The sequence below is a fragment of the Haliotis cracherodii genome, unplaced genomic scaffold, assembly GCF_022045235.1.
Source record: "Haliotis cracherodii isolate W230 unplaced genomic scaffold, xgHalCrac1.p SCAF_16, whole genome shotgun sequence".
NCBI lineage: Eukaryota > Metazoa > Mollusca > Gastropoda > Lepetellida > Haliotidae > Haliotis > Haliotis cracherodii.
This window is the reverse complement of record NW_027266271.1, coordinates 14680941-14701205: the sequence shown is the minus strand read 5'-3', so window position 1 is coordinate 14701205 and position 20265 is coordinate 14680941. Positions and strand designations below refer to the sequence as shown.

The window sequence follows — 20265 nt, the reverse complement described above, 5'->3', positions numbered from 1 at the left end:
CTCCTGACCACGCAGTGGAGGTGTGACTTACGAGGATACAGTCCTGACCACACAGTGGAGGTGTGACTTACGAGGATACAGTCCTCCTGACCACACACTGGAGGTTTGGCTTACTAGGATACAGTCCTGACCACACACTGGAGGTATGGCTTACGAGGATACAGTCCTGACCACACAGTGGAGGTGTGACTTACGAGGATACAGTCCTCCTGACCACACAGTGGAGGTGTGACTTACGAGGATACAGTCCTGACCACACAGTGGAGGTGTGACTTACGAGGATACAGTCCTGACCACACAGTGGAGGTGTGACTTACGAGGATACAGTCCTGACCACACAGTGGAGGTATGGCCTATGAGGATACAGTCCTGACCACACAGTGGAGGTATGGCCTACGAGGATACAGTCCTGGCCACACAGTGGAGGTATGGCCTATGAGGGAGGATACAGAACGTGGTACATCTCAGAGTCTGATGGCTCTATGGCCACCTGGGGTTATTGACATGGTATGGCAGTACACTGACTTGTGTGTGGAGTGCAGGGGGATCTGTACATGCCTTCCTGACTTCCTTCATGCAGTAATAGATACCTTCGGCTTTGTTCCCCTCCCTCAGCACCCCTTGCTGACTTTCCATGCCACGTGCCCAGTGCATGGGAGGAGGAAGAGGAGGATGTACCGAGCCTTGTAGCCCGTAGTCAACTTTAACACATCTTGAAATATTGGTTTGCAGATTTGGATTTTGTCTGGAATCTGTTGATTAGTTTCCCAGCTTTCGGTGAATGTTCAGATGCTTAGAGACTTGGATTGAAGTATGTGGCTGTTTTTCACAAAGATATCATTTAATTATTCTTTTGGCCATCGTTTATAAACTTCAGAAGTGCTCTTTTGTTTTAGGTTTGTGGTTTGGTATTGAATTATACTTTTGATGTTAGCATAAGATTTGGCTAGTTGGATACAATTCATGATTCAACGTTCTTGATAGCAAAATTGGTTGTGTAACAAATTTTGATGTTATGTCAGTTGATGCTTACAAGAATGTGGTCTTTGACAATAGAATTGATGATATCAAGATACCCCTGATTAACAAGGAGGAACACTAAAGTGAAGGCCCAGTCGGTAGCTCATAATATAAACTTATGAATAAAATAAGTTTCAACCAATTTCAAACTTAAGAAATTTCAAAAGCAATTTGAGAAGGAAGATATAAGAACCAAGTTTAATATACAATTTTTGTCACAGAAATGTATAAATGTAAGATTTTGTATTACTCAATTGACGTCAGAGGAATAGTCGATTTGTGTACAACACATCTTGAAACACAGATCTTTACAAGCGCTATTTTCAGGTGTGTGTTGCAATGAGAAAATTAGGTTTTGTTCCGAGCTTCAAGATACAAGGGTGTGCCTACGGCCATTGTACAAACATGTTGAGTTTACAGCCAGATCGCCCAGGTGTATGGCAGTTTTGGTATTTCACAACTATTTTGCCTCTGTCTATTGGTGATGTGTGAGGCTGGGGCTGCTGTGGTTGGACGGAATGCCAACAGTGGGTGGCCAGGGGAGGTACTACTAGACTAACATCTAGTCTCTGAAATGAACATATCGCACTGAAAAAAACAGTGGTTCAATTATCTTAATTTAAATATAATAAAAAGGAGACCAGAGACTCTCTTCAAGTTTTACTGCAGTAATCAAGACTTGCCGACATTATAGACTTGCATGGGCTGTATTTGATATATTTGTATCAGGGTCTGTTAGACAGACTATGGAGCTGCATGCAGTTGATGTAGAAGCTCATCTTTGAGCTGCAGTAAAAAATAATGCTCCTTTTGACAAATACATATTTAATACATTGGGCATGTACCATGCCGGATTGACTTTCTTTCATCATGTCTTTGGGTAGAGACTGAACACAGATTTTTTTTTTCTTTCTTTGCCCCATTCCACTATTTTAGCTGTCGGAAAATCATAACTGCCATCAGCTTACATTGGGATACATCAGTTTAGGTTTTTGTGTAATGGTCTCGGATGAGTTCCTATTCTCATCACTGCTGGGGGCACGGGTGGCCCAGTTGACTAAGGCGCCGCGATTCGCAGAAACCTATGATTGTGGGTTCAAATCCTGGTTTGCCCCGATTATGTTTGTAGGTATGTCAGCACCATACCCGTGCTCGTGGGTTTCACTGAAGTGGTAAACATCTGAGACCTGCATCATTTCGGGCTTTCCTCCCACATTAAGCTGACACGCCGTGATATAACTGGAATACCGTTAAAAGCGGCGTTAAACCCAACTCACTCACTCACTTCATCACTGCTCTTTCCTACCAATTTGCACATCTGTATTGGACAAGAGGGACCAGGATATCTACAAGCACATTGGAGATAATGTACGAAGGTGTACTTTACTCTTATATTCATACACAGAAACTTATCACAGTTATAATCATTTATTTCTGGACAAGTAGACCAAATTATGATGATGCTAGATCTGATTTATTATACCCCGGCCTAAAAGGGCGGAGCTATATAGTTATACCAAGGAATTCCATCCGTCCGTCCTTTCCGAGGACCTTTTTGTGTGTGACCTATGACTTGAAAACTACTGAATAGATTCTTTTGGTGAACACTTTTTATATCCATAGGAGAGGTGCAGTGCAAAGTTTTATTTCAATATTTGGATATTCTGAAAAAAATACAGCTTGGTTATTTTTCCATTTCTTTACTGAAACATTTGTGCAACCTATAACTTGAAAATAACTGTGGATTCTTTTCAAATTTAGGGACACAGTTTCCATACTAATACAATTCTTAGAAAAAATGATGTTTTAGTGGCTCTTTTAATATTGCTTTTTTAAGGTTTTGAAGATAGAAATATGATGGAGTCGAAGTTGGGGGTATTAGTGAGCCCTGCTCACTTCTTGTCTTGTTTTGAGGTGGGGAAGCCTGATTGGTATTCTCTCTGAAGACCTGGGCCCTGTTCCACAAAGCGATCTTAGCAGTACAACTACTGCAAGTCTGTGTTGTATGGCAGTTAGGAGCATCTTAGCATTACAACTTCCGCAAGCCTATGTCAATGTATGGGTGTTACGATCATCTTAACACTACGACTACCGCAAGCCTGTGTTAAAGTATGGGAGTTGCGATCATGTTAACGCTTCGCAATTTATTAAGGAATTGTGTGAATTCCCCACCTGGGATATTGCTGTGTGGCGCTGCAACAATAGTGAAACGACACTCTCTCTGTCTTCTGTAATTCATACTCAATGTCCTTTTTGGCAGCAGCTGGGAAAAAAATCATAAATTACATTTCGTCGGTCCGAAAACATAAAAATGACTCACATGTGTAAAAATTTATATAAACCACATGACACATGAAGAAATCATGTACGAATTATGGGAGACAGAAATATGAGCAATTAAGCCTTGCAGCACAGTGGGATCCTTGAGATAGGGAGTGGGGATCACTGCTGGCTTTTGTCTTGTACACCTGTATTTTGACTGAAATAGACAATTTAGACATTTAACACCTGGAAGCACTGGACACATGCTGAAGTGCCTTTTATGTCATCCATGTGAGGCTTCTACTGAACTGGAGGAGGGCAAAAGATCAGCCATTGCTGCATATACTATTCTCCACACTGCTACTCAGTACACAGAACTGATCACAGTCTTGCTATTGGTTGCAAGCAAATATCATTGACATTTTCTTATTTGGGCGGAATAAATTCCATGTTTTGTTTGGTTTGAATTATAAAAAAAGATATATTCTACAATTCTGGTTTGCATCCAAACTTGAGCTGTTGGAAATATTAAAAGATAATTCTTTTCTTTACATTTTAAATGTTTTTTTACTAATAGAAATTGTTGACCTTTTAATTGTACTTTTTAGAAATGTGTTAACAATCATATTGGAAATATCTTATTTGACTGTTAGCACATTTCCTTGTTTGCAACCTGGTGTGAAGGAAAATACAGGCTCTGAAATATGAGTGAATGAGTTGGGTTTAACGCCGCTTTTAACAGTATTCCAGTTATATCATGACATGTCAGCTTAATATGGGAGGAAAGCCTGAAGTGTTGCAGGTCTCAGACGTTTACCACTTCGGTGAAATCCACGAGCACGGGTATGGTACTGACAAACCCAGAAACATAATCGGGGCGAACCAGGATTTGAACCCACAATCATAGGTTTCTGGCGTGCCCAGAGGACGCAACTCTGCACAGCGAATCTCAGTGCCTTAGACGACTGGGCCACCCGTGTCCCCTCTGAAATATGAAGCCAAACATTCAATCAGGGGAAGCATTCCTTGGCAAATCCAGTTTCATCCTTCCTGTGACATCCCTGGATGTCACTGTTGGTGATAGTCCCTGTGCTGATTTAACTCTCAGTGATCACGAAAACCAACAACAGCTCGATCATGACCAATATATGTCCAATGGGGTAAATTACCAAAACAATGCTGTCAATCAAATGTAACCCAATTACATTTTTTTCTTAGGAAATAGAACAAAAACGAAGAAATAATTGTCTCAAATGAACTTTCTATATAGTTATCAAATCACAAAACTTGATAACAGTATGTAAAAATGATGAAATAATTGTCTCAAATGAACTTTCTATATAGTAATCAAATCACAAAACTTGATAACAGTATGTAAAAATGCTGAAATCTCGGAGATGAAGGACATGTTTTTTCCCCCCCACGTGTTCATTTGTTGCCACATGCTCACCATTCTGCCACGTGGCAGTTGTGAACATGTTTTTTTCTCGCAAACAACAACATGTTTGTCAGGCATACATCTAAGGTGATTAACGGTGCAGAGTCGAGAGTTAATTTTGCTTAAGAGTGCACAGTTAAGTGAACTCTTCGCAACGTTGCTGCAACAGTATGTGAACGTCATCACTCTTTTTGCTTGCTCAATAATTCTATTTTCAAATTCGAAGCATAGTTTAAACACAGGTTCATTTCAATATGTATTTTTACATCCCCATTTTAGTTGGATTTTCAATATTGATAATCTGCTAAATAGTTATTAGTTTCTGTGGATGATTTCTACAACCCCCAAAATGACTACTACAGAATGGATTGGGTGGTTGGGTAGCCCAGTGGTCAGAACGTTTACTTGCTTGCGGCAATATGAGGTTTTTTTCCTTCTTGGTTACAATGTGTGAAGCTCGCTCTTGATAAACCCTGCTGTATTATAGGTGTAATATTTGCTCTTTCTCTCTGTGCAGAGTTGCATCCCTTGGGCACACCAGAGACCTGCATCACTTCTTTCACTTCACTTTCCTCCTTCATGAAGCTGACACGTTGTGATATAACTGGAATACTGTTAAAAGTGGTGTAAAACCCAACTCACTCACTCACTCACTCACTCACTCTCGTTTCTTCTCTCCTATCTCTCTCTCCTCTTTCCTATCTTTTCTCTTCCTTCTCTTATCTCCTTTCTCCTATCCTGTCTCTCCTCCTCCTATAGTCCCTCTCCTCTCCTTTATTCTCTCTCCTCTCCTATATTCTCTCTTTCCTATCTTCTTTCCTCTCTTTTCTCCTCTCTTATCTCCTCTCTCCTATCTTTCCTCTCCTATCTTCTCTCTCCTATCCTCTTACCTCTTTCTCTTCTCTCCTCTCTCCTATGTTTTCACTCATTCTTCTCTCTCCCCCCTCTCTCTCTCTCTCTCTCTCTCTCTCTGAAATTAGTCGTCTATGTTAGCGCTGCGGCCATGTTGCTGTTTTTTCTGTGTATTGCTGCAGCTGTGCTGCTGCCATTGTAAACAGGGCTGGGAATAAGATATGGGGACAATGTTTTTACACTCTTTGATTTTGTCAAAAATTTTGTGCTTGGAGTAAAACCTGAGAATGTCAGCTGTCATGCGGTAATGTCCCTGATACGAAATATTTGTTTTCAGAATGTCAGCACTATAAGCAAGCACTTTCTCAACTACATAACTGAATGTCATAATATTTGTTTTGATAATTCATGTAAAACAGAGTTGAATCATGTTGAGGAATTTTTGACTGAAAAGTACTGCTGCATGTTTTTGAGTTTTCGTTGTGAAAAATGTAGAAATTCAATGGACATGGTGTTTGTGTATGATATGGGTGGTCAGGTAGCCTAGTGGTTAAAGCGTTCGCTTGTCACATCGAAGACCAGGGTTCAATTCCTCACATGGGTACAATGTGTGAAGCCCATTTCTGGAGTCCCCCGCCGTGATATTGCTGGAACATTGACAAAAGCATCATAAAACCATACTCAATGAAATTAAATATGATACAAACATTTTTATTTGTTTAGTTTATTGGTTGTAGATTTGGAATTTTTAATTGATGATACTCTCGTTTATTGTTAGGGGCGCAAAAATGACTTACTTTCTTGTGCTTTGTAATTTTGAATGATGTGTATGTATTTCCCTGAACATTGTCAGGTGGTATCCGCAGGGAGAAGTTACATCATACATCATATGTGTTTTTTCTTTCTGAGTTGCTATAAAACACTTTCTTGTTGCTAATGTATGACTATTTCTTCCAGGTATGTGGCAGTCCTTCTCTTGTTGATTTGACAGTAGTTCGAGTGCGACAAGTTGTAGGTAAGCTAGCATCCTGTGTGTCTGTGTGTCTGCATGGAAAGGAATGATAAGTGCATCCTGAAAAACACAATTAACGACTGTCACATGTAATAGTGTTCCTCCAGTTGTCAAAATTACCGCAAAGTCATTTGTCAAACATGCTTCTCATTGTCCTCATGTCAAAACATGTTCATTCTTCAAGTCAACGTGTCTCTCCACAATTTTGCAAACTTCCTCAGATTGGTACATCTGTTGTCGTTTCTCTTCCTAAGCGTGTTTTTACAACTCGGCAAACATGATCGTGAAGTCTTTAGACTCGGTTTTCCAATTCTATAGGCTTTCTCAGCACGATGGCCCAATTAGCACAGCGAAGTGATTTAGTGGCGATCCAAAATGCCTTGCTGTAATAAACTAGCGGTGATTGTGTATTCTGGCAGAGGACTAGCCCTGGATGGCATATTTACTGACCATAGTGGAGCTCTCTACACTTCTTTCATGGCCAACAGTAAATTTCTTTCCGTGAAATGTCTTCTCTTTTATTCGCCTAGTGCTGCACATGGTGATCCAGTTCATTTCCCATTGTCATAATGGCTTCACGTATATGGACACACAGCGACAGGAAGTGTTTTTTCTGTATTGACTGCAGTTTGGATAATCCCAAAGAAATGAATTATTGTTTATAAGTGGTATTAGGACCACACAGACTACCATTGAGCACACAGGAGTAGGTATATATAATTGTAGTTATTTTCAAGTCTTTGAATGGCATTTAGAATAGTTCCTACAGGGCCGATGGATTCTATCTTGGATACCATCCTGGAGATGGGTGGAACTGTGTCAGGTTCAATACACATAAGAGAGATATTTCTGGGATGGCAACTTCTTTATTATTTGGCGTATATGTCTACTCCTTCATGAGGTGAATGTAATTAGTTTGTCCATTACTGGCCATACATCAAGGCCAAAGAATTAACAGTCTTGGAATATCTGTCGCAACAGATTCCATTGGGCATAAATGACAAAAGAGTAATGAAAATTATGTGAATGGATCACTGAAAATCAGTGAAGACACCTGGTGTTCACAAGACAGTAACGCTCGCACCCATCACTTACACACTTTCTATTTAACTGTATATAAAGTATTAAAGTATCCAAATAACTATTACAGAACATAGTTTGAACAAATTTTATTTGGTGATGCCTCAAAAGGATTATTATTTAATATCTCGTGAAAAACACATGAAAGTATGATGCAAATTTGAATGTTGGTGTCTTTTATTCGAATAAATGGTCTGTGATGATAGTAATCCTTTATAAAAAATTCAGTATTTAGCTATGTTGACATGGCACCATGGGACTCAGAATGACTTCCCTAGGCAATGCTTGACAACCAGCGTTCAAATGTTGCTATGAATTTCATGATAAAAACCCAGAAATCATTTTAATTGAGATGGCGTTGAGAATTCAGTGTTCTATAAATGGGCAGGAATTGAAGAACAGGCGCTTGAGTTTTGTTCAGGTTTGGCAGCACTTTGGAAGAGATCCCCAATATTTTTTTCTCATTCAGGTGAATTGAACAAAATGTCAGCTCAGACCTCCTCGAGGGCTTGGGTGTATTCTTGGCCATTATTGGTCGTCTTGTACAAATCTGACAGGATTCCCCTCGGCTCAAGTGTAAACTTTCTTGTAATTTTTTGCCATTAACATTAGTTCAATTTGGATTTAAGACATCAGGTAGGCTTCATTGAAAAATTGCTTGGCAGTTTTTGTTGCCTGATTTAAGTATTTAACACTTTTGATCTTCAGGAAAATTTGTAGTTTCATCTTTTTGCACACTTAAGATCACAGAAATAAATCCTATTTAAGTGGAAGTGTGCTATAGATTTGGGTTAAAATTGATTAAATTTGTAAAATTAAAGAAATAGTTTTTATTGATTGTATTATCAACAGTTTACGTTTGATGGATCTGATTTCATTTTATAGACTTTGACTTAATTTTTGCAATAAAAGAATGCAAATAAAACATTCAGAATAAATTGCCAGTTAAATCAGAATTGACCTCATCTAGGAAACCACATGTGTGAAAGGAAAGCAGTGTTGTTAAGCATGCCTAATCAACAATTCATTTAGTGGGCAATATTTGCAAATATTTATCATGCAGTTGATTTCTTCCTTAACTTCATTGGACGTTTCTTCAATTAACTGACGTGTTTAATATCTGTTCATTATGAGCTAGCTTTTCTTGAGCAAACTAACAACTCGTTTGTGTTTAAAGCATGAAAAATAAATCAATCGTTTATTAAAGTCAGCTTTAATGAGGGAGGCATATTTCATAATGGCAGAGTCGTCTACTAGCAGATTTGCTGTGTTGATGATAACATTAATCTGCTTAGCAAAGGAGAGAGATTGCTTGCTGTTGAGATAAGGGGCAGGAATGGACAGCATGAAATGTGGAACTGTGGCTGAAGGTCAGTTTCTTATGTAGAAATGTGTGGAACAAGTCATTTAGTAGATGAAGGATTCTGACCTGGCTTATTTCAGGTCATACTGATGCTTTTTACATATAGCAAAACCGCCCTAGTGACCTTGTTGATAGAGCATTTGCTTGGAGAGCGGAAGGTGGCTAGTTTGTTCCCTGGTTGCGTCAAACCACAAGATGTTAATGGTGGTACTTGTTGTTACCCTGCCTGGTGCTCAGCATTAAAGGGATAAAAGAAATACTGGTCAGCTCGGAAGGAGTATACCGTGGGGTATTTATGATAAACTGCAGGACAATGAAATATTAGTCTGGACTAGGACAAGCAGCCACACACGTATTCCTGTTGTATACACGTTGCCTTGTAAGTGCAATAATCTTGAACACGACGTAAAACCCCATTTCACCTCACCTATATATAGCAGTGTGATAACCATACAATTGTTTTATTGATTCGATTTACCTGTAAATGCAAATTTGTTTCTTTCTTTCTATAAAAAACTTAATAGAATTGTCTGTGTAAAGCAATAAGTTTATTGCCGTCACATCAAATATTCGTCACACAGCCTTATCAAAGAATGTGAGGAAATAAGATATATTAACTGAAACTCGTGGTCTTCTTTGTCATTACAATGACATGCAATTCAGGCATTGATAGGACGGAAAGAGCAATGACATAAATTCTAATTTTATCCTTCAGATGGAATGGGCAACTGTAAAATATTTATCAGTCTGTTTGTTCCCCAAGACATGTTCGTTATGGCAGTGATGAGAAATGAACCTCGTTTAATACATCAAAGGACCAATCAGAGCCTTTGTAACATGTTGACATGTTGTCAAGGGGTCTTGTGACTTGATAAGATCATCAGGGTAAAAATAGACAATTATTTTTGGATGAGATGTTAGACTGGTCTAATTCCATCTTGTAGTATGGTCAGTCAGTAGTTTGGTAACATTGGACTGTCTCTGTGGTGTAGTGGATAGAGTATCTCCTGGTGACAGGAAGGTCGTCGGTTCGATCCCTCGACAAATTACAGCTATATCACAGCAGTAAATAATCCAGTCTTGACTTGAAAAACCAGTGGTTGATATAATGAACAATAATCAATAAATACTTTGACATGCAAGTGGAAATGGTATGGAGTTGTGGACTTCTGGAATCTTTGAAATGAAGAAATCATGGACTTTGTTAGAAACTGGGTCTGGAATTGTGGTCTGACGGAATCATGGACTGACAGAATCTTTGTCTAATGGAAAGGAGGCCTGCAATCACTGACTTGCTCTGTTGTGGCCATGTTGACAGTAATTGATCAGGGTGTGGAAATACGCTCATTTCATTTGATGAAGATTTGCAATCAGGCCGGGTCTAATCCCTTCACTGATCACATGTGATTGACAGCAAAATTGTCACACTCGACCAACTCAGCTGGAAGAACTTTCATCCAGGGTCACTCCAGATTAATGGAATCTTGTTTTAGTAGCTTCAACTAGCTTGCATGTTTGCCGAGTTTAATGCCTTGACATGTTGCATTAATTGTGCATCGGCTGTATGGAACTATTGAGGCATCGTCAGTTTTGATGGTATTTGTGGCCATGCTCACATAATAGGATTTTTCTTCCCGCTGGACCACCTCCGTTGTCTAGTTGATAGAACATCTGCCTGTAGAGTGGAAGGTTGGCGGTTTGATCCCCTGGCCACATTGTACCAAAAGATGTTAAAACTTTGCTGAGTGCAGTGTTGAACAACGAACAAATCAAACTGGTGATTGTGAGCATTCTGAGGGATCTTAAACTGTATTTGTAGTCACTTCTCCTTTTGTAATACGAAGGGGGAATCTTGTAGTTCCTACAGGTCCGATGGATTCTATCTTGGATACCATCCTGGAGATGGGTGGAACTGTGTCAGGTTCGAGTGTTGGTTATGTCCTCCCTTCCCATCATACACTGATCTCCATTGATACAGCCTCTGGATTAAGATAGCTTTGTTATTGACAGATTTTCCTTGCATCTGAATTTGCCTTCCAATTTTTTACGAAGTTTAATTTTATATGATGATCTGTTTATTTAAATAATTATTCTTGACAATTTAACTTTCTAAAGTTAAAGGTTCGTTCATAAGAGTAAACAATGTGAAAATCAGTTTTATCCCAAGAAATAAAGGTAGTTTCATATAAGAAGTTTTTTCACATTTGCTTCATTAAAACCAATAACTAGACATTTCATTAATTGCTTGGAGACTGACCAGTCTCATAAGTTCATTGAGATTTTCTCTTTTTTAGTATTATGAGGTCAGCGCTTACCCTAGGACAGATTTTCGATTTGACAAACAGCATCGTAGTTAGATCAATTGTGAACTTATACCATGCTGTAGTCTTGGTATGATTGACAGGTGGTTAATAATAGACGTTACATTCTATTTACTGCTTGGTTGATATGAATAAGCTTGCACACTATTCCTCTTGTCAAGTCCATCTAGGGAAAAGGATGAACTGGTTTGGAGCTATCTAAACGTAATGATGTTAATCGATCAGCAGGTTGTGATCTCATTAATCTCGTTTCCCTAACATAGGTGTATGCAGAGTCTTCGCTATCAAGCACAGAAGTAGTCCTTGGAAACCTGACTATTACGCCTTGGAGTCATTTTTTTCTTCTTCTTCAAATCTGTTTTATTCTGAATTTCATCACAGAATCTATAATGATGATTAGTGTTGTGTTGATAATCAAATTTTGAATGTTGCTATTATCAGATATGAATGAATATAGTACCATTTTAAGAATTTCTGTTATGGGGTAGAGTGCAGTATCATTGGTTTTGGTTCTTGAGGAGTCAACTCAGAAGACAGAATAGACAATGGACCTTCATATCTGGGTGTTAAGTCCTCATCGACACTATAGAGTAGAATATGAGTTTGTTTCATTAGTTTTCAGTTCTAGTTGGATAGCCTAGTGGGTATGTTGTTTGTTAGAAATGACATGTTCATCTCTGGTTAAAATTGGTCTTCAGCAGCCCATGCTTGTTGAAAGAGGCGATCAATGGGATCGGGTGGTCAGACTCGCTGACTGGATGTATGTCATCGTGTCCCAATTGCATAGATCGATGCTCATGATGTCAATCACAGGATTGTCTGGTCCAGACTCTATTATTTACAGACCAAAGTCATATAGCTGGAATATTGCTGAGTGTGGGGTTAAACAACAAACAAATAACAAACGCACACACGACCTTGGTTTGATGGCCCACAAGGTCACCATCAGAATCAATCTTGGGGTCTTTCTGGATTTTCTTTGAATATTTCTGGAGGGATGAAACCCTACCAACTCCCAACAATACTTTGTTCTCCGCTCCTCATATGGTGCTGTGTTTGGTCAAAATCTGATATCACTTTGTCCATATCCTTCCACCATGAGCCCAGTCCAGCACTATAGGTACACAACATATATAGACATGGCTCTCCTCTGGAGGCCGATACACTGGCAGTGCTATTAAAACGAATGTTTATGATAATCTAATGGGATTTGTATTCGTGTGGCATGGTTTGGACGGAAACAGGGGCTATAGTTCCAGCTTGTCACTCCCAGTCTAGGAGACTCTGTCCATTAAATATTGGTTTATGGACGTTAATTCAAATTTGCATTCATTTCACAAGTTTGTGGAGAATATAAAAACATACTGAACAGCCTTTGATGGGGGTATTGAAGAACAATTTCAGCAGGAATCGATGCCAAGTCAATTGGGGGATGGCGAAATGGGATTATACTGCGTAAATAAGCCAGCTCTAACTTTTGATATCCGTGCTTTGGCATAATAGCACAATGTTGACGTGGAATAATAGCAGTGATCATTTGCAAGACAATACGCTTCGGAAGCTATGGTAAAATTGCGTTATTCGCAGGTAATCTCCATTCACAGGCATTGTTAGATTGCGATTTGGCATGAAAAAATGTCAATACACAGAAAATTAAGATCCTGCTACCAAGAAATATCACTCATTGTTTTGAATAGCATGTATAGATTTGGATTTATGGCTGACATGACTTATGGATTATTTCATCAGAGTAATTGATCACTTCTTCAGGTAGTGATGTTGTTGGTGCTGTTGCTGCTACGTGTGAGACTCTGTGGTCAGACTTATATGTTGATGAAGGACAAATCAATTAAGTAGAAAATGATTGGAGAAGTTGCTTTATTTGAAACTGAAATTATGGTTTTGATTTGCATTTAGATTATCGTGAGTTTGATTTGTGATAAATCCTGATATGGAAATTTTCGTTTTTGGGGTGAATCGATTATATCGTAAGTTAGGATCTCTCTTGAATTGTCACTAATGATGCTCTTGGGATTTTTTTTGTTTTGGCCAATGTTTTGATATTTGTTTTTTTGCGTTAGAATTCAAACATATCTCTTACGTAGATGCACGCAATATTGGTTCTGAATGTTTTGATAGCCTGTATACATCACGAGAAAAGGTACGGAATCGTGTTTTGAAGTTACATGCCTTCCACCACCCAGTGCGTTTTATTGCAATGTTTCGGCTTTCGCATATGGAAATGCCATGATACATGACGCGGAAAGTCTAAACTCATAAATTTGGTGATATGTCTAAGGGGAACAATCATTGTGTATATTCCTTGCATACCACTAAGAAATACATATTGTGCGTTATTTATTGTCATAAACAAAGGTTTTTTTGTGGACATGGGTTGTTTATGTTGCTGCATACTTAACACTTGTAGAGATAAGCACTGAATAATCCTATATCATAACTGTATTGTCCTTGAGGATGATTCTTAGCAGAAGATGTTCTTTGGGTGTTTGGTGGAGGGTTAAGATTTTGTAAAGATTACAGGGAGTCAAAATATTTTGGAATTTGAAATACTTTGGAATTGGACGGTTCTCATAAACTTCCACTCTGGAATGTTTCAATGAATGTGGCTTTGATTGAATGATTTAGTGATGTGAGTTTCAAAAATTATATAGTTTCATTTCATGACATGAAGCTGCCATAGTTTAAGGTGCCCCTCGACAAAAGAAATGTCACATTTTATGCTATTTAATTTCATATGATACAAGGGTGAACGTGAACTTAAGTGTTTCATTAAGAAACAATTTCTTTGACATGAGTTTGCAGGAATGAGTGAGTAAGGTTTTACACAGCTTTTTGCAGGAAAGGTCTAAAGTGATAAATTTTAATAATTAAATTTTACTTTAGAGCTTCTTGCATTAAAACATATTACTTTCCGATTCAGGAGTTAACATGCCTTGGCTATTTGATGCAAGACACTATCAAATGTATTCCTAAGTCTTACATTATGTCTACAATGAAGTGATGAGAGGTATATCTGCATGATATGTTGTGATAAGCAGCAGACTGTTGACTATAGTCAAATTAACTTGATAACGGTGTAAGAGTCTTCATCAGAATGCCGCTATAAGCAATACACCAGAATGTTTTATCTATAAAGTTGTATGTTTTCTTATATATTATTATTAAATAAAAAATATTATTAATTTCTTTTGTTTTATCTGTATTAGATCATCTATATAGAACTATTATATTAATTGTTTCACATGGGATAATTATCAGGAGTGGAATTGTTCAGCTGGAGGTAACAGTTTTTCTCTATCGCAGCTGTAAGAGCAAGCTGAAGTGTAGATTCTATAAAATATCATGAAGGAATTGTAACGTGCTAATAACATGCAAAGCTGTTGACAAAGTTTGCGCACACCAAATGGAATAAATTGTAGTAGTTTTGTGTGGACTACCATGCTGTAATGGCTTATCGATCTGCCAGAGTAATTGACACCTCTATGCTATTGTGTCCGCAACGTAATGTCACAACTGTTATTGATGTTAGTCAAAATAGATGATAACAATGTGATAATTAATATTCCCTCTTGCCAGCATCTTGTGCTCTTGGTCATGCTTAGGCATAGGATAATGAGGGGTATATTGATTTAGCGGGATACAGACACCTTGGCTTGTACTTAGATCGGAATGGACCAATCATATCACCCTCACCTGTCATACACTGTTTGTACATAGCATTGTGTTTCTCTCTTATCACATTGGGACTTTGATTTGGGGTATCTGAATTTCCTTATCCGCATCTCAAGACCAGACATGTGGTGTAGGGACTAGAGCGGTCTTCCTGTTGATAGTCTGTCTCTGCTCGGTGTGAACCTCCGTTGTGGACCTCCGTGTTACGTTGACAATATTGGATTCATACGGAGTATGGTGTAGGCTTTAACTTGGACTTTACAGAATTTGTGGTAAGTTGATCAAGTGGTGGGTATTGATTGAGTTAGTTTGTCTCATTTATTTATAGATGTTTGTGGAATTTGTGTTATCTGTTGATGACTGACCTTATTTGAGATTTGGGAACAGTGGATGTGTGCAAGATGAGGCAATTCAAGAGAGCCTAATGTGATGGAGTGACAGAGTGTTGAGATGAATTGATCAGTTGTAGGCGATGACGACTGTTGTTTGTACAGTTGATTCCCGTATGTGTATAGTGGAAATATGACGATCTTCTTTTATTATTTGTCTGCAAGTTTGTTTGATCTCATAAAGGATATTATCATACAATATATTCACAAACATTAAAGATAATAGCATATAGTATATTACAAATAATAATTCTTCATGGATCAGAGTCTGATATTTATTAGGTAAATATTTATTTCAACCCAACAGGATATTTGTCCTAGCTATTATTCAATGAAAACAATGCAGATTGAGCAAATACTGTATTTCTTTTCTGCTGGACAAAAAAGGAAACTTTTACCTTCCATGTTTCTATGGTGTCAGAAATAAAATTCAGACAAAGTCATTATCAATAAATTATCAAATTCAACAATTTGAATATGATATTAAGCTAAAGCTTTGTTCAGTTGCATAGAGAAATTTAACTCTGTAATACTTTGTGTTTTTGAGCAAAACAAGTGTTGCATTTCATGCCCTTTAAAAATATTTCAGTTTTATTTTTGTTGCTGGAAAACAAATGTCACCCTGACCCACTGTTATTATATCAGAGTTAATTTACCTTTCTCAGAATTGGTCTGTTGTCTTGATGTTGTGGATACCCTGATCATGCTAATAGCTCATGTTAATAATTCAATAGTGTAAATAGGTCTAGCTGTAATTGTACTCTGTATTTAAAGGCAGGGGTGGTCAGGTAGCCTAGTGGTTAAAGCTAGTGACGCCGAAGACCCAGGTTCGATTCCTGACAAGGGTACAATGTGTGAAGCCCATTTCTGGTGTCCCCCGCTGTGATATTGCTGGAATATTGCTAAAAGTGGTGTAAAACCATACTCACTGTATCCTTACAGTATCATGTAAAAGTATTCAGTTTTTGTTAAAGTATCTGGAGATGTTTGAGATACTTTGAAACCAATCCAGCATGTAATTCTACATACTTTATGTCTTTAGGGAATCAATCTGTATACACTGGCTATTTTTCACACATGTGATTGAATGGGAACTGTATATTCATTGTGAAAAATTATGAATAGATTTTCTATATGGAAATGTAACTTGAGTACTTTAATATCATTTGCAGTGTTTCTGTTTAAAGTATATGTTAATGTTGACGTATACAGAAGGTAATTAATGTTGTTTGATTTACTCGTAAGGGATGTTTGTGTGGTTTATGTAGTAGGTCGGATGTGGAGTAGGATTGACTCAGCACTTGCCAAATCCGGAAATTGTCGCAAGTTTGTGGTATGCAGTGTTGAAGGGATATTGTCACAAGCATGTGGTATCACAATGTCAAAAGAGATTTGTATACAATTTGTTATTGATTTGGTTTGTAGTAAAATTCTACAATTTGATCAGGGAGGATAATAAAATGTTATGAAATTAAATAATACTTTGATTCAAACTTCTGAGCTGGGGAAAATTCAATATTTCCACATGGTTGTATGAAATGTTTAGTCAATAATGTAAACAAGTATGAATAAACTCAATATGGCCAAAACTGAAGCAGCTCTTGATGCAGTGATGAGGTTCCAAAACATCATTGAAAACAAGTTGAGTGTAGACAAATACTGAAGACATTCAACCATCCTCGATGGAAGGGATTCACCTTTGCTGAAATTACTTTCTCGTGAACCTCATCAATTTTCAGTTTGAGGATTAAAAATTCGAAATTGATAGCCCGAGTTCTTTGATCTGAAGTGGAAGGGCGATGTGAATGGCATGGTTTGTATGATGTCCGTGAAGCAGGCTGTTCCATTTGCAGACCATGGTCGTGACAAAACTCCCCATCTTTGTTGTCCCCATCTGGTTTGAGTTGATTGTTAAGGAGATGTTTGGAAATAATTACACTTTCCACTCTGTCAGATACACACAAACACCTCCCCTTCATGGCTCTGGACCTTCAGAAAGCTGGCATTCACTAAAGGTCAAGGATTCAACTCGCTTACAGTCAAATACACACACAAGCATTTCCTGATGTCTTTTGCACATATAAAATGTAAACTTTATTTCCTGAAAGTTCTACTTGGATTTCTTTAAGGAAGTTTTTGGTTTATGGGAACGACTCTGAACAAAAAATGTGTCAGTGGTCATGAATATTTTGGGGGATATATTTATGAAATTCACGACAAAAATATTTCCCCCAAAAAAATATTCATGATCTCCCAACTTTTTTTGTTCAGTAAAATGTGCTTATGGTTCAGTGGTGGTGAATATTTTTTGCCATTCTGTAAGGTTAAAACAGTATGTTGGATTTATAATGAATTCTTCTCAGCAAGGGGCGGTCAGGTATCGTAGTGGTTAAAGCGTACGCTCATCACGCTGAAGACCAGGACTCGATTCCCGACATGGGTACAATGTGTGAAGCCCATTTCTGGTGTCACCTGCCATGATATTGCTGGAATATTGCTAAAGGCAGTGTAAAACCTCACTCACTCACTCTCCTCAACAATGATATACTTTAAGCATGATAAACTGGTGGTTTATTAATCCGTCCATGATTTGACATCCATTCCCACACTTAACCACCTAGAAAATTCAAATCGTTGAACAATACCCCGACCTTTGTGCGTAGTTTGATAAAGTCAAGTGTTTAATTTTATCTTGTCCCTGGCTATCAACAATGCTGTGACATCAGATGATTATCTCCCCTGAGAGGGTCGGAGTCCAAAGCTATTGTATGATAACATTGTATGCAGATGGAGGACTATCTGTTTCAGATCCCTTAATCTGTCTCCAATGACGACAAGCATCTTAACTACAATGCTGTATAATTTGAAACCTGTTGCATCAAAAGTGATGTGAACTGGAATAATGTACGACACATTTGTGTCCAATAATATACACTAGAATGCTATTATGATTTATCGCCAAAGTAATCAATCGTTATCAATTGGTGAAAGGGCAACCTGGTTGATATTTTAGTTGTTCAAATAACACATGGAAATTTCAACTACACTGAACAAAAAGGAAAGGGATCATGAATATTGTGGCTGTCATCTTGTAGTGGAGAGTTAAACTTGCACAACTCTCTAAGGAAAAAAGTATTAGTTTAAACCATAATTTCTAGATAATATAAATGATACGAACAAGTTGTCCTTATGATAAACTGGTGTCTGCTTATCTAGACTTGCCTATTGTAAGGATAGATTTACCATACACCCATGAACTTACCATTCAGTTTAACCTTGGGGCAAGGCTAGTGAAGAGTGAGCACACAATTTTATATAAAAAAATATCCTTAACCTTTTTTGTTCAGTATATCTGAGTTTTGATATGCTGTTTCTTTTGTTGTTTCCTTAATTACTGCTAAGATAGTTCATTTTGTTTCGTGCAGTATCACTGGAGAACGATCATTAGATTTGAATGGAAAAGCCGATGGGTTAATCCTCCTTGGTCCATGCCTAGGATGGCGACAAATTAGCATGGAAGATATGGACAGTTTATCTGTGTAGTCTGTCTGAGTGGAACATGTTTGGGCAGACATCCCATCTATTACCCCACACTTACAGTGTTGTGTTACACTGGCTGGTGTTGGGTGGCAGGTTTATCTAGCCCAGGCTTGTTGCCGTGATATCGGCTCTGGTAAAGTCACATTTCAATGAGGCCCTTCACACTCAGACACTGATGGCCATCTTAATGTACCACAGTGTTTGTAATTCATGTCATTTTCACAAAACTGTTTATTTGTCTTAAAAACAGATAGAGGATAAGAACATTGAAAGAGATGCTTGACGGTTTTATTGATCTAACATGTGCTTGAAACTTTCTTTATGATTAATATTTGCTGTTAAAGTTAAAGTGATCTTTGATTGCGTAGAAACATCTTTTTGGACAAGTATATATACTGAGTGTTCTGTTCCAGATCTTATCTAAATAGATGGAAAACTGCATCAATTTAGAAATATTTAAATCCGTATTTCAGCATATTGGAAATCAACATAGTTTTTAGTCAAAGTACCAAAGTTAGGAACTAGTTGAATTGTTCTGTTTTCAGATATTGTTCTTCTTTAGCATATGTCAATTGAAAATGTTATCTTGCTATGCTGTACTTGTTAGGGAACCTTAAAAAAACTGATAATTGTAGAAAAATAAAAATAGAATTAGTTGCTTCTTTGAGACAGGACAGAAATAGATACCAGTTACATAGCCTTAGCTAACTACCATCTACCAAATATGTTTCATAAGAGGTGACTAATGGGATCGGATGATCAGGCTCCTTGACTTGGTTCATGCATGTCATTGTTTTCCAATTGCATAGATCGATGCCTATGATGTCAATCACTGTATTGTCTGGTTCAGACTCGATTTTGTACAGACCGCCGTCATATAGTTGGAATATTAACAAAATAATAGCAAAAATCAAATATGTTTCAGTACAGTTTGAAATTCTGTATTTTGTGTCATTTTCATCTTTTCTGATGAACTGTACATGTGAACATCATCTGTTGTCATGGGTTACACACAAGGGACATCGCTGACAGCTTTTTGAAATTGATAAGAGGATCCTTAGCGTATTTTTCACATTTGGTTCATAACTTGCATTCTCCTCTCACAAGGCCAGATGTCATATCTCCATGCAGCAAGTCTGCTTTGTGTAATCTATAATTGCATATTTACGTCTTACCTCAGTTTGCCCTATCTCGTGGACACCTGTATATCTTACATAACAAAGATTTATGTGTGATAAACATTCATATCCTGTGATAATGCACTTCTCAATCTGAAAGGCACGTGTTTTCATGCA

At 37.8% G+C, this 20265-nt stretch overlaps 1 protein-coding gene across 10 annotated transcripts in view; it reads left to right on the top strand.

Annotated features, from left to right (window-relative positions):
• LOC139463861 (poly(rC)-binding protein 3-like) overlaps positions 1-20265 on the top strand; it is a 348995-nt gene that overhangs the window by 257703 nt on the left and 71027 nt on the right. For 6 of the 10 annotated variants that reach the window (XM_071245243.1, XM_071245252.1, XM_071245251.1 and 3 more), the window contains one exon: positions 6530-6587. The exons of 2 other annotated variants lie outside the window; for them this stretch is intronic. The gene's annotated coding sequence lies outside the window, so the exon portion shown is untranslated. Of the gene's footprint in view, positions 1-6529; positions 6588-10926; positions 10949-15179; positions 15314-20265 lie in introns of those variants that run through there. 2 more of the 10 variants (XM_071245250.1, XM_071245247.1) reach the window with 2 other exon arrangements.